This window comes from Mus caroli, unplaced genomic scaffold (assembly GCF_978045245.1).
Source record: "Mus caroli unplaced genomic scaffold, Mus_caroli_1 scaffold_7, whole genome shotgun sequence".
Taxonomy (NCBI): domain Eukaryota; kingdom Metazoa; phylum Chordata; class Mammalia; order Rodentia; family Muridae; genus Mus; species Mus caroli.
In genome coordinates, this window is record NW_028227262.1 from 14,987,356 (window position 1) to 15,000,000 (window position 12,645).

The 12,645-nt window shown below is 41.1% G+C and overlaps 1 protein-coding gene and 1 non-coding gene across 2 annotated transcripts in view; both read right to left on the reverse strand.

Annotated features, from left to right (window-relative positions):
- Borcs5 (BLOC-1 related complex subunit 5) overlaps window positions 1-12,645 on the reverse strand; it is a 64,169-nt gene that overhangs the window by 36,483 nt on the left and 15,041 nt on the right. The gene's annotated exons all lie outside the window — the stretch shown is intronic.
- LOC115031456 (U6 spliceosomal RNA) lies at window positions 7,121-7,227 on the reverse strand. Its single transcript, XR_003837076.1, has one exon. It is a non-coding gene; the product is annotated as a U6 spliceosomal RNA (small nuclear RNA).

Here is a 12,645-nt window from a genome sequence, read left to right on the forward strand (position 1 = left end):
CATATATATGAGGACCATAACCCACATTAAAAAAAAAACAACAGCCGGGCGTGGTGGCGCACGCCTTTAATCCCAGCACTCGGGAGGCAGAGGCAGGCGGATTTCTGAGTTCGAGGCCAGCCTGGTCTATAAAGTGAGTTCCAGGACAGCCAGAGCTACACAGAGAAACCCTGTCTCGAAAAACCACAAAAAAAAAAAAAAAAAAAACAACAAAAAAGGTTGGCTACAGCAGCACAAGCTTGTAAGCCAGCACAGTGTGTGGACGCAGGAAGCTCTGGGAGCTTGCTAGCCTACCGGGCTAGCTAAAACGTCAAGCTGTAGTTCAGTAAGAGGCTCTATCTCAAATAAAATAAATAAGGCGACAGGCTGGGAGACGGTTAGTGGGTTAGAACACTTCCTGTACAAGCATGAGAACTCTGAGTTTGGAACGCATGTTAAAAAATAAAACAACAGAACAGAGCAAGAGTTGGGCATGAGCATGGCTGTGCCTATGCCCCAGCAGTGTGGGGGATGGAGACAGGGCAATCACTACGACTTGCTGGTGCCAATCTAGCTCCAGGTTCAGTGAGAGACCATGTCTTAGGTAATAATGAAGACAGCAGTAGACCAGTATACCTACCAGACATCCTCCCCTGGCTTCTATACACACCTGCACACACACACTAAATAAATAAATAAATAAATAAATAAATAAATAAATAAATAAATAAGAATGAAAAATAAGGTGGAGCAGTGACTGAGGAAAGACCCTAAAGTGAACCTCTATTTTCCACACAAAGTTGCCTGGTTAAGCACACCCACATACACATATACACCCATATATGTACATATACACATACCATACATGTATGTCTATAAGTGTTCATGTATAAATATACACGTCTGAGAGAGGACTTTGGCCAGAGATAGTTATCTTTCTACATACTTTTTAACTGAATTCACAGAATTTGCCTCAACAGCCTATACTTTACCCCTAAGCTGAAATGACTGAGACTCAGTTGTGTGTTACCAAAATCAAAACAGGGATGAACACAGGCAAAATAAATAAACCTCAGGAGTATAGTGCCAGAACTGATGCAAGCTGGGAGAGGACTGACTCTACACTGCTAATTCAAGAGTTACGCTCCTATCGAGAAACTCTTTGTCCTGTTTCCATATAACCCTTACTGTGTGGGGCTGCCTGGAGGCTGTGTTTCAGTCTTTTCTAGATGCTGCCGGGAAGCACTGCATGGTATAACAGCTATCCGGCCAGTGCTGATATTAGCCCTCCCTGGTACTCAGAGCAGTCTCAAATGGCTCTTCCCTGTTCCTCCTCATGAGTGTGGTCACGTTCATTAATTATTAACCCTTTGTCCTGTTTTCCCTTATTGTAGAATTATGAGGTACCAGATATCTGACCAGGTGGGTTTACTGATAGGCTTATCTATCACTGGTCAATGATCACATCCAAAACCAACAGTGGGTGTCATTATTAGATTTACTTTACTTTGTTTACAGATGCACTGCTTTTGTGCTGGATATTAACTATCCACAGCCAACCATTCCTCTTTGTTGATGTCACATAGTCTAAGTAACTGGCAGCCTTGACACTATTAACCTTCCTATTTGAGGGTTAGGCCAGGTCTTAAAATAAAAGTTTTACTGTTTTCAATTGTGTTGTGTGTTTTTTATCTCCTGGTTACTGTCCTTGTGTTTAACTGGTATGGTACACACAGTAGCTTAAAGTCTCAGGAAAAAAATCCCTGTGTTTTAATTAAGCACTGTACTAGTAATAAATATATAGAATAGTAAGGAATAGGCTATCATAATAAACTCTGCATTGATGGTATGCAGATAAGCACAGTGCTGATAATAAAATACTAATGGAGTCTCTTGGGAGCCAGGGAGAGAGCTCAGATGTAAAGCACTTGCTTATCTTGCACAAACCCGGGTTCAATCTCCAACACTGCAGAAAACAAATAATCATGATCTTAGGTTTTCATGAGGTGTGACGGCATATAATCCCAGGAGCTGGAGGCCAGTCTCAGCTATTTAGTGAGTTTGAGGCTAGCCTAGACTATGTAAGACTGTTCTCAAAAGGAAAGAAAAACAGAACAAGGGGCTGAAGATATACTTCATTGGTAGAATGCTTGCCTCATATACAAGGACCTGGGTTAGAGCCTCAGAAACCCGTAAGTGGGGCATCATGGCCCATGCCTATAGTTCCAGCATGGAGGTAAAGACAAGAGGGTGGGGTGTTGGAAGTCATCCTGAGCTACACAGTGCACATAAAGCCTTTTAGACCGTCTCAAAACCAAACAAAAAATAAATAACCAGCATTACCTGTCACTTGTTGCACTAACAGAGCAATATCCTCTTAAAATCCTAAGGTAAACCTAGGTAATTTCAAAACTTACCAGACAGAAAGAGTTCTTGCTCTGTCAGGAATGGTATTATGTGATCTCCTATAGCCTTTACATTTGGGTTCTGTCCTGCTAAGCATCTTAAGGTCATCTGAAATTTTCCACTTAGAATACTAGTTGTAAAAATTATAGAAATAGAAAAAGCAAAAAGCTTCAACAATACAGAAACATAACTTCACAATGGGGTCGAACAATATTTATCTTATACTAGCAATCTGAAAACTATCTGGAAAACCAGATGATGGGGAGGTGTGGCTTAAAGTCAAGGCATGTGAAAATACTTTAGGGTTTTACAGGACTCAAGGGAATGTGCTACTGAGAAACTTTAACTTGAGCTATACTGAAAGGAATATAGCATGCATATAAAAAAGGTCCAGCCTGTGGAAAGACACAGAGGACCCAGATTGCACTTGGCTTTTTTTTTTTTTTTTTTTTGGTTTTCCGAGACAGGGTTTCTCTGTATAGCCCTGGCTGTCCTGGAACTCACTCTGTAGACCAGGCTGGCCTCGAACTCAGAAATCCGCCTGCCTCTGCCTCCCGAGTGCTGGGATTAAAGGCGTGCGCCACCACGCCCGGCTTTTTTTTTTTTGTTTGTTGTTTTGTTTTTTTTTTTGGACAGATTGCACTTGGAATAGGTGCTCAGTTGCATAGGTCAAACTCTAGACAGACCAACATGGAATGCATGTAGGTTTGCAATCAGAGGCCTGAGTGACACAAAAATCATGTCACTCAAGGAACCACCTCAGCCCAGAAAACAACTACTCTTATAATTTTTTACCTTATGAAAATAAAAGGCATTTCCATTTTGGAAGTCTTAATAATGCTTGCAGAATATTATGAACCTGAATGTTCAGATAGTCCTTGTTCAATGTACACTGGTTCATTAAATTTGTGTTTGAGTTTTTTGTTTCTTTGTGTTTGTTTTTGTTTTGAGACACAGTTTCTTTGTATAGTTCTGTCTGTCTTAGAACTCACTCTATAGCCCAGGCAGGCCTCAAACTCAGAGATCTGCCTGCCTCTTCCTCCCAATTACTGAAACTAAAGTCATGTGCTTCCATAGCTAGCTTCATTTAATATTTTTAAAAGCAATCTTGACATACATTGTAACTTCCATAAAACTGCTATTACAGTGTCTTTGTTTATAACTGTCAAATATTTGAAACATTCCAAATTTTCTCCAACTGAAAAATATTCAAACTATGGTACATACATAAAATCAAACACCGGGAATGAAAGGGAGCAAGCTCTTGATAGTATGAATGAAAGGGAGCAAGCTCTTGATAGTATGAATAACTCTTGATTGCATTACTCTAAGTGGAAAAAGAAACAGACTCAAAAGGATACATGCCGCTTGGCTCTATACAGCACTGGGAAAGGTAAACTCCAGGAACAGGGAGCAGAGCAATGGCGCTGGGCACACAGGTAAGGGATGAAACTGACCACAAAGGTACACAGGACAAGTTCTGAGGAACAGTGGAATTACTATATACTGTGGTTATGAGGATGGTAACACAATGGTATGGATCCATCAACATTCTCAGAACTACATAATAAAACAGGTGTACTTTGCTGTGTTTAAACTATATCTTAATTTAAAAAGAACTAAAGGAAAATTTGTTGAACTAAGACAAAGAATAGAGATACACAAAGAACAAAAACAAGAACCATTTTTTAAAACTGAGGATGGTTCAGCAATTACGAGCACTGACTGTTCTTCAAGGTCCTGAGTTCAATTCCCAGCATCCACATGGTGGTTCACAACCATCTGTAATGAGACCCGATGCCTTCTTCTACTGTGTCTCAAGATAGCTGCAATGTACTCATATAAATAAAATAAAATAAAATAAGATAAAATAAAATCCTAAGGAGAGGGCTGGAGAGATGGCTTAGCAGTTAAGAGCACTGTCTGCTTAAAGGACCCAAATTCTGTTCCCAGCCCCACATGTTAACTCACAACCATTTGTAAGGCCATTTCTAGGGTGTGGTGGACCTACACTACAAGAAATGCTAAGGGAAGTCCTCTAGGGAGGAGCAGGATGGCAAACAGAAACCTGGACCTACCTAAGGAAAGGGGAGTCTCTGGGAATGGCTAATCACCAACTCACTGAGCGTTTGAAGTGGGAGTCAACAAAGCATGGTCCAAAGGCCGAATCTTACTCCTTTGGGCTGTTATAAGTCAGGTTACATAGGAACACAGTCACACTCATTCTTTCATCCATCATCTGTGGTTGCTCTTATAACAAGGACCAGAAAACCTGCAAAGCCTAAACTACCACCACACCTTTAAAGAAAATGTTTGCCAACACCTGACCTAAAGCAAAAGGCAGGGACAGTCAGATAGAGTGCATTTACAGCATACAGGAAGACTGTGTGACAGCAAGCACAAAAGATACGAAGAACCTGGCGTGTGCTCTCGGGAGATCCAGGGGCCAGAAGTGGGAGCAGCATGCCCTACAAGGCTATCTCAAATAAGGAGGAGATGTGTACTGAGAGCCTCGGATAACCATGGTTTAAATCTTAATGTAAAAGTTTAAAGGCCCCAGTAAAGATTAAAAACAAGACAATAAAAAAACATAACCCTGAAGCACACAGAAAAGAAGGGGAAATGAAAAAAAAAAAAAAGGAAATCAAAATTTATTCAATCAAACTGAAATTAAACAGTGATAAAGATAGTATTTGAAGAGAGAAATTTGGAAGTGGGGTGAGACAAGGTCTTACTCTGTCGTGCAGGCCAGCCTTGAACCTGTGATCCTCTTGTTTCAACTTCCTGGGTGCCCACCCAGGAAAGATTTTCAACATGTACAAAAAAACAGACTTGGACTTGGCCAGACTTGGTGCATGCCTTTAATCCCAGCACTTAGAAGAAAATAAAGTGCTTACCAGCATCCATTTAAAAAAAAGTCCAAGTGTGGGCAGTCACTTATAATTTCAGCACTAGGAAGGCTAAGATAGGACCGTCTCAGGCATAATGGGCAGTCTAACTAATTGATGAGCTTGGGGCCAATAAGAGACGCTGTCTCAAAGAAGATGGGTGACATCAGTGAGGATGACATCTTCCTCTGGCCTCCACATGTACACACATATGCACCTGCACAGACAGGAACATATGAGTACATATGCATGCATGCATACACATACACACATGCATACATGTACACATGTGCATATGTACACACACACACACACACACACCCCACTAGTAAGAATAATAGTAAGAAGCAGGTGTGGCGGCACACATCTTTAGTCCCAGCACTCAGGAGGCTGAGGCAGGCAGATATCTGTGAGTTTGAAGCCAGCCTGATCTACAAAGTGAGTTCTAGGACAGTCAGGGTAGTCATACAGAAAAACCCTGTCTCAAAACAACAACAAAAGAAGTGAGAGAAACTTCTTTTTGCAATGAGCATAAGAGAAAGGCCACTTATCCAAAACTACACAAATCTGGAGTGACATAAAGTTCTGGGGAAGATTCTGTCAAGTGAGCGTTGCATATCCATAAAAAGATAAACAGGGGCTGGAGAGACTGTTCAGTGGTTCAGAGCACTGGCCACTCCTCCAGGGGACCCATTCCCATTATGAACATGATGGCTCACAACCATCTGTAACTCCAGCTCCAGTGGATCTGAAACCCTTCTGGTCCCCACAGGCACAGGCACACAGTAATGCAGAAATATACATGCAAGAAAAACATTTACACATAAAATAAAGTAACAATTTTTTAAATATTTTGAAAATACAAAGAGAAGCCACAGACTAGGGTGAAAGTATCTGTAAGCCTCATAAAGGGGTTATTGACAGGATATAGAAAGAAATTCTTTCTGTTTTTCATTTATTTTACTTCTATGAGTACACTGTAGCTGTCTTCAGACACACACCAGAGGAGTGTATCAGATCCCATTGGTTGTCATCAATGTGTTCACACATGACAGGTTGTCATATGTGTGGCACAAATGGTTGTGAGCCACCATATGATTGCTGGGAATAGAACTCAGGACCTCTGGAAGAGCAGTTGGTACTCTTAACCTCTAAGCCATCTCTCCAGCCCAGAAAGAAATTTTTGTATATATTAAAAATAATTTTTAAATGGGCATAAGATTTAAATTATCTTTTTTTTAATATTTTTATTACATATTTTCCTCAATTACATTTCCAATGCTATCCCAAAAGTCCCCCATAGCGCCCCCCACTTCCCTACCCACCCATTCCCATTCTTTTGGCCCTGGCATTCCCCTATATTGGGGCATATAAAGTTTGCAAGTCCAATGGGCCTCTCTTTCCAGTGATGGCCGACTAGGCCATCTTTCGATACATATGCAGCTAGAGACAAGAGCTCCGGGGTTCTGGTTAGTACATCATGTTGTTCCAACAATAGGGTTGCAGATCCCTTTAGCTCCTTGGGTACTTTCTCTAGCTTCTCCATTGGGAGCCCTATGATACATCCAATAGCTGACTGTGAGCATCCACTCCTGTGTTTGCTAGGCCCCGGCATCGTCTCACAAGAGACAGCTATATTTGGGTCCTTTCAGCAAAATCTTGCTAGTGTATGCAATGGTGTCAGTGTTTAGAAGCTGATCATGGGATGGATCCCTGGATACGGCAGTCTCTATATTGTCCATCCTTTCATCACAGCTACGAACTTTGTCTCTGTAACTCCTTCCCTGGGTGTTTTGTTCCCAATTCTAAGAAGGGGCACAGTGTCCACACTTTGGTCTTCATTCTTAAAAAATATGGAACGCTTCACGAATTTGCGTGTCATCCTTGCGCAGGGGCCATGCTAATCTTCTCTGTATCGTTCCAATTTTAGTATATGTGCTGCCGAAGCGAGCACAATTTAAATTATCTTAATCTATTAAAACATGTTAATAGATAATGAAAATGAAAATAATCTTACCATTAGAGAGATATAAATGAAACCATAATTACATACCATTATACAATCTAGTTCAGTGGTTATATTCAGAAAGAAAGAGGACACGGAATACTTAAACATTGCTCAAAGAATGCAAAATAGTACAGTCAACCTGAAAAGGCTTGGCAGCTTGGGAAAATTAAATAGAAGTTTACCACATATGACCTAGCAATTCCACTGCTAGGAGCTGACGCTAAGCAACTGAAAATGCTCACATGTGTCCAAAGACTTAGAGCAGCATTTGCTTAATGATAAGAACTTAAGCCCTGGGCAGGGATGAGGTTCATTCGAGACAGTGTTTGTCTAGCATGCATGAAGGCCTGAGACTGAGTCCTAGCACCACACAGAATGAGGTATGGTGGTGCATGTCTGAAATCCCAGCACTTTGGCAGTGGATGGCTACACAGTGAGTTCAAGGTCAGCCTGGGCTACATAAGAGCCTGTCTCAAGAAAACAAAAACAAAATAACTTTAGATGTTAAACACAAGAAATAGTTCAGTATTGGGAGCTGGAGAGATGGCTCAGTGGTTAAGAGCACTGACTGCTCTTCTGAAGGTCCTGAGTTCAATTCCCAGCAACCACATGGAAAGAGACAAGGTGTGGGGGTTCATAGGGATGAGAGGGGGATGAGAGGGTACAGAGAGGAATTAAGAGAATACATCATATACATGTATGAAACTTATCAAAGAACTGACAATAAACAAAATAAATGACATGACTCCATCTACACTCAGTAACTAGAAACTCAGGTTCAATGTTACCCAGACTCAAGGCAGGACCAAGGATAACCTGCAAAATGAAGATCATTTCACTTAGGTCTTCTCACCTCTTGATTTCTACTTAGATCATTGTGTCCAACCTATTTTCCTCCCATCCTGCTGACAGGGTCTCCCAGTTTGGGCTGACTCTCCTGAATCCATGCAATTGTGGTTTCCAGTCCATCCATTAGTTTCTTTGTAGTGCTAAGTAGGATTTTTATTCCATTTCCTGGACATGTGGTATTTTACTTATCCACTCACCAGCAGACAGATATTTAAAATGCCTCCAATAAACACAATTATTTCTTTGAGCACAGTGATAAACTGAAAAGAGTTTTCTACATACACAATGTAAGGTCACGCTAGAGTTTCCTCTGGTCAGAAGTTTTTTCCTTTTCTGTCTTGCTAAACACTAAAAGAGGCAATTATAGATGACTATTATGTCACAGAACATGTATGCTTTTCCAACTAACTTGCATTTGAAATGAGCTGTGACCTGGTTCTAAAAGGAGATCCAGATGCTTGGGAGCCCGTGTTCTTAACACTGGGCACAGGGTACAGACACTTCTGCAGCCAGCTGCTTTATTCTAGTGACATCTAGTGGCAAAAGTGTTGTCAAAACCAGAACTGCTGGGTTTGCTAGATGGCTCAGAGGGTTAGGATACCGGCCTCCAAACCTGAAGACTTGAGACTCATCCCAAAGACCCAAAGTCCAATAGCAAGTTTCCAAAATCACATGCCTTTAAAAAACAAACAAACAAAAAGGGAAAAACAAAAACCAAAACCGCCTGGGGCTGAGGAACTAAAGCAGCTCTGTGCTACAGCGCTTGCTGAGTAAGCCTGAGCAATCCCTAGCACCACAAAGCAATCATCACTAAAATCATTACTGAATAATCTAAATTTTGTGACAATAAGTAGAATTCAAATTTACCATCTTCAAATTAGTTTATCCAATACATGGTCCATGCACCCATTCAAGGTCACTTAAAATGCTAGTGTAACATACTCCTTATATCCCAGTCCCTGAAAGTGACTCTGAAGCCAGGGCCTGACCACCAGCAGTTTTTAAGTTTCACGTGGTAGCCTGTTAAACATTTTGGAAATAATTTCAGATTGCACCAGACAGTGATCACACATGTCTTTATTTCCAGCACTTGAGAAGCAGAGGAGGCAGATCTCTGGGTTTAAGGCCAGCCTGGTCTACACAGCAAGTTCTGGGACAGCTAGGACTACACAGAGAAACCCTGTCTCGAACCCCCTCCTACCCAAAGACGTTATATATTGAGTATCCTTACTTCAAAAACCTGAAATGCTCTAAAATGTGAAACTTTTTGAACTCGGTGTCAGTGCTCGGAAGTTTCAGATTTCAAAACACCTAAAGCCTATGAAAATACCCCAAACCTAAAACCTCTAAAGCCTAAAACATTAATATTCCAAGGCATTTAGAGTAAGGCATGCTTAGTCCACACTCACAAGATGACCAGAGGTTCTTCCACACTGTTCTGATTCTCGGCAACCTTTACGTCTCAGAATAGCTTTTCTTCCCTTAGGTTCCCCACATCTGTGAGCCCTTACCATGTGCTACCATAACAGTCCCTCCCACCCCCTTGTTTTTTACACCAGGAACTCTTCGTGGGCCATAACCGTGGTTCTGCTTTTGTATCTCTAGCCTAAAGAAAGTGAACAAAAAGAATAAATACATTTGTCTAGATGGATGAATAAATATTTTAGGCAGCAGAGTTCTAAATCTAGGATGTGACTCCCTTCTGTTCAGGAGTTAAGAACTTTATCTACAATCAACTCTGCATTCTGTAAGACTGTTACCAAATCAAGCTGTCCAATCATCCGTTAGAATCTGAGACGTGGAAAGGACTTTTTTTTTTCTAATTCTGGAAATATTTATAAAGCCTCACCTTTCCTAAATTGACATTTCACTTCTAGTTGCTAGTATGCTTAAAAGTAGAAGTATAAAGAGGGTTTTTGAAAAGTAAAAAAACTTAAAAGGACTGACTGAATTTTATACAGTCTACCCTTATGTATTCAGGCTGTCACAAACTACTAACAAAGACAAGCTTCAGAGAAAATAAATACATCTCTTATTGTCATACCTCAGCAATATTTTAACTAGCTCAGATAGGAATATTGTTTACAGTGACATGGCTCCACATACTTAGGTTTAAATTCAGAATACAGCACAAATTACAAATGTAAATAGAATTAATGAATACCCAGCACACATGCTGGCAATGGCTCTGCCTTTGGTTTGTTTGAGGGAGGTTTTCACTATGAGCCCAAGGAGACCTCAAACTTGCTATGCAACCCAGGCTGATCTCCAAATTACAGCCGTGCTTTGCCTCTGCCTCCAAGTGCTAGGATTACAGACAGGGCTGATGCACCATACCAAGCTGAGCTAACCAGGAGAGTAACTGAAATCAAAACCTGAGTATACTACTGAGGTAGAGGGACGGTTCAATTCTAACGTGTTTTTCTATGGTCCAGGCTATATAGGGAGAACTTACCTCAGTCACGGACAGAAAAAGCCTAAGCTGAAAGCAGACTTTTACCTCCTGACCTATGGCTATCTAAATTACAGTAGACCCCAAATATAACTTTAGCAAAGAGCTAGTTTGGCTTTATATAGCTTCTTTTTGTTTATATAGAAGATTATAAAATTTGGAAACCCCCTCCCATCTTTATATAGCAGTTTCTCACTCATCCCTTGGAGTCCAGCTCAAATGTTTTTCCTCTGTGAAGCCTACTCAGCAGAATATTCTACAGGCTATGTTAATAATCCCCTTCCAAACCAGGAAGGGGGAGAACATTTGGACTGTAAATAAATAACCGATAAAACCATCCCTCTTACATGCATGCCTATTCTTTTTAGTGTAGTAGCAGTTTTACTCATACTATATTATTGTGAGTTATTCAGTCTTCTAGATTGCCCACAAATCTACCAAAGTTCCTGAAGGTTAGTGGCCACGTTGTACATTTGCTTTGGTCCTGTCTGAACACTCTCAGACACTTAGCAATGTGTTGCAAGAAGAGGAAAAAAATTTTTTAAAAATGGATTAAAATTTTTTTTCTACTTTTATAGAAATTCCTAGTTTCTACAAAGAATGAACTATTCTGCCTTCCAGCCATATACAAATAGGAAGCAGATAAAGTGCATGAGCGACTCTTCAGATGCTCTGCACAGGCAGTGCCAGACTGTCCCCAAGAGAAGGAAAACAAAGCACTCTGTTTTCCTAGCTTACTGCCTGAAGGCAGTTTCCAGGATGTAGAGCAGGGAGGTGACTTAGTCATGGCTGCTGTAACTAGAACAATATGGACGGTGGCTTAGTCGACAACTCTTTCTTTCTCCTAGTTCTGAAGCCTGGACCATCCATGGCCCCGGAGTCCCAAGACCTGGTTCTAGTTTACAAATGGCAGTCTGCTTACTGTCTCATCACCTGGCAAAGATAAGAATGTTCTTCTTTCTCTTGTAAGGACACGAAAGCCACCCCGAAGGGTGCCACTCTTATAATCAAATTACCTACAGGCCTAAGATCCCATCTCCCTATACAATCATAGGAATTCCATTGCAACCTCTGGTTTTGGACTGATAAAGACATTCAGTCCACAGCAAAGGGTATCTCTGAGAAAAGCCCAGCTTTCTTTACTGATCTGGAGAGGCGGTGACGCAGTATTGGAACAACTAGTGTCTTCAGCTGACACAGCAGGCCATGGGAGAGGCAAGGCCTCAGTAAAGGGACGTTTGAGCTCTGCACCGGGGTGCCTGTGAATCTCCAACTAAGACTAATCTGAAATGCATGGAGTAAAAGTCCATGAAGCTGGAGAAACAACCATAGGAAAATGGCAAAGCAAACAACTTCTGACTCTCAGACAAGGCCAGGCACAGGCCTGTCACCACGAGCCACGGTAGAGAGGTCGGCAGACACCAAGGCCCTGGTGGAGTCTGTCACCTTGGTGGCAAGGGTTATGATATACTGAGGACTGCTGTGCACTAGTTGTGGTAATCCCAGCACTTGAGAGGTGGAGCCAGGAGGATCAGGAGTTCAAGGTCATCCTTGTCTACATAGCAAGTGGACATAAGTCTACATAAAACCCTATCTCAAAAAAAAAAAAAAAAAAAAAAAACCAAATGAAAAAGAGTAGACTCTGTCTCAAAAAGGAGGAAAAAAAGAGAAGAAAGTTCAAAAATAAATGAACTACAACATGTACATCAGAGCAGAGTCCAATATCCTTCAAAGGAACGAAGCAACTAAAACCACAGCATTTGTAATGTTTAGCCTGTAAGAAACTTCCCGACAGGCAAAGAAGCTCGGGAAGAGGACTTATAGCAAAGAGAACGTTTGATCAATAAAAAAAACACAAGCCAGGAGAAAAATGAATGAGGAAAAAGTCAACATAAATGCACTCAGATATCCAAATCAGAGAAAGACAGCATAAGCTGACAAGTGAAAGGGATTCGGGGCAGTTATTTAAAGCTGAACGCATAGTATCAGATTGAAAAATATTAGGTGGGTTTAGAACAGTATAGACAAAAGAGAAACTAGACTGCTGAATTTAGAAACACAGC